Source organism: Pteropus vampyrus, unplaced genomic scaffold, assembly GCF_000151845.1.
Source record: "Pteropus vampyrus isolate Shadow unplaced genomic scaffold, Pvam_2.0 Scaffold184, whole genome shotgun sequence".
Lineage (NCBI taxonomy): Eukaryota > Metazoa > Chordata > Mammalia > Chiroptera > Pteropodidae > Pteropus > Pteropus vampyrus.
This window is the reverse complement of record NW_011888965.1, coordinates 200,295-203,464: the sequence shown is the minus strand read 5'-3', so window position 1 is coordinate 203,464 and position 3,170 is coordinate 200,295.

Here is a 3,170-nt window from a genome sequence, read left to right as displayed (position 1 = left end):
GGTTAAAACACAACACAAGTCTCAATAAATTTAAGAAGATTGAAATTATATCAACTGTCTTCTCCAATCACAATGGTATGAAACTAGAAATCAACTACAAGAAAAAAACTGGAAAATACACAAGCACATGGAAGCTAAATAATATGCTACTAAACAATGAATAGGTTAACAGTGAGATCAAGGAAGAAATCAAAAGATACCTAGAGGCAAATGAAAATGAAAATACGACTCAAAATCTATGGGACACAGCAAAAACAATCCTAAGAGGGAAATTCATAGCAACACAGGTCTATCTCAAGAAACAAGAAAAAGCTCAAATAAACAATCTAACCTTACACTTAGAAGTATTAGCAAAAGAACAGCAAAAAAAAAAAAAGCCCAAAGTGAATAGAAGGAAGGAAATAATAAAGATCAGAATGGAAATAAAATTTAGAGAAATAATGCAAAAGATTAATAAAACTAAGAGCTAGTTCTTTGAAAGGATAAACAAAATTGACAGACCTTTAGCCAGAGTTCTCAAGAAAAAAAGAGAGGACTCAAATAAAATCAGAAATGAAAGAAGAGAAATTACTACAGACTCCACAGAGATACAAAGGATCATAAGAAAATACTATGAGCAATTATGTGCCAACAAACTGGAAAATCTGGAAGAAATGGACACATTCCTCGAAACATATAATCTCCCAAGACTGAGTCACAAAGAAACAGAAAACCTGAACTGACCGATTACCACCAATGAAATAAAATCAGTAATCAAAAAACTTCCAAAAAACAAAAGTCCTGTACCAGATGGCTTCATACAAATTTTACCAAACATTCAAAGAAGAATTATCACCTGTTCTTCTCAAGCTATTCCAAAAAATTTTAAGAAGGAGGAAGGCTCCCTAACTCCTTTTATGAGGCCACCACTACCTTGATTCCTAAACCATACAAAGACATTACAAAAAAAAGAAAACTATAGGCTGATATCTCTTATGATCGGTGATGCAAAAACCCTCCACAAAATATTAGCAAACCAAATTCAGCAATACATTAACAATATCACACACCATGATCAAATTAGATTTATTCCGGGGTGCAAAGTTGGTACGATATCCTAAAACCATGTAATGTGATACACCACATTAACAAATCAAAAGATAAAAACCATATGATCATATCAATATATACAGAAAAAGCATTTGACAAAATCTGGCATTCATTTATGATAAAAACTCTCAGCAAAGTGGGAATAGAGGGAACATACCTCAACATAATAAAGGCCATATATGCCGAACCTACAGCTAACATCATACTCAATGGGGAAAGGCTAAAAGCATTGTCCTTAAGATAAGGAACAAGACAAGGATGCCCACTTCCACCACTGCTTTTCAACATAGTATTGGAAATCTTAGCCAAAGCAATAAGACAAGAAAGAGAAATAACAGGTATCTGAATCAGAAAGGAAGACGTAAAATTCTCGTTATTTGCCGATGGCATGAAACTATATAGAGAAAACCCTAAAGATTACACCAAAAAAGTGTTAGAACCTGTTGATGAATTCAGTAAAGTAGCAGATTACAAAATAAATATTCAGAAGTCAGTGGCATTTTTATACACAAATGATGAACTTGTGAAAAGAGAAATTAAGAAAACAATCTAATTTACAATTGCATCAAGAACAATAATATACCTGGGAGTCAAATTAACCAAGGAGGTAAAAGACCTGTTCTCAGAAAATTATAAGTCATTGAAAAAAGAAATTGAAGAAGATACAAATAAATGGAAGCATATACCATGCCCATGGATAGGAAGAATCAACATCATTAAAATGGCCATAGTGCCCAAAGCAATCTATAGAGTCAATGCAATCCCTATCAAAATACCAATGATATTGTTCAAAGAGCTAGAACAAATAATCCTAAAATTTATATGGAACCATAAAAGATCCCAAATAGCCATGGCAATCTTGAAAAAGATAACAAAGTTGGAGGTATCACATTACTTGATATCAAACTATATGACAAGGATACAGTATTCAAAACAGAATGGTACTGGCGTGAAAACAGATACATTGATCAACAGAACAGAATGGAGGGCTCAGAAAAATATCCATGCCTATACTCTCATTTAATATATGACAAAGAAGGTAAAAAATATAAAATGAGGTAAAAGAAAGTCTCTTTAATAAATTGTGCTGGGAAAATTGGACAGATACATGCAAAAAAAAGAAAAAGAAACTGGACTGCATTCTTATACCTTATACAATAGACTCAAAATGGATTAAGACTTGAATGTAAGACCCAAAACCATAAAACTTCTATAGGAAAACATAGGCAGTCAACTCTCTGATATTACTAACAGTAATTTCTATTTGGATATATCTCCTCGGACAAGGAAAACAAAATAAAAAACAAACAAATGAGACTACATCAAACTAAAAAGTTTTTGTACAGCAAAGGAAACCATCAACTAAATAAAAAGATGTTTGCTTAGGATACATCTGATAAGAGGTTAATATCCAAAATATATAAAAATCTCATACAACTTAACAACAACAAAAAGACAAACGACCCAATTAAAAAATGGGAAGAAGACCTGAATAGATATATCTCCAAAGAGGAAATACAGATGGGCAATAGACATATGAAAAGATGCTCAAGGTCACTGATCATTAAAGAAATGCAAATTAAAACTGCAATGCAGTATCAGCTGACACCTGTCAGAATGGCTGTCATCAATAAATCAAAGAACAAGTGTTGATGAGGATGTGGAGAGAAGAGAACTCTCATACACAGTTGATGAGACTGCAAATTGGTACAGCCACTATGAAAAACAGACAGGTCGTTTCTCAAAAAATTAAAAATGGATATACCTTTTGACCCAGCAATTGCACTTCTGTGTATTTACCCAAAGAAAACCAAAACAATAATCTGTAAAGATTTATGCACACCTATGTTTATGACAGCGCAATTTACAATAGCCAGAATATAGAAGCAACCTAAATGCTCATCAATAGATGATTGGATAAAGAAGTTATGGTTCATATATACAATGGAATACTACTCAGCCATTAAAAAAAATGAAGTCCTACCATTTGCAATGACATGGATAGACTTAAAGGTTATTATACCTAGTGAGATAGGTCAGACAGAGAAATATAAATACCATATGATTTCGCTTATATGTGG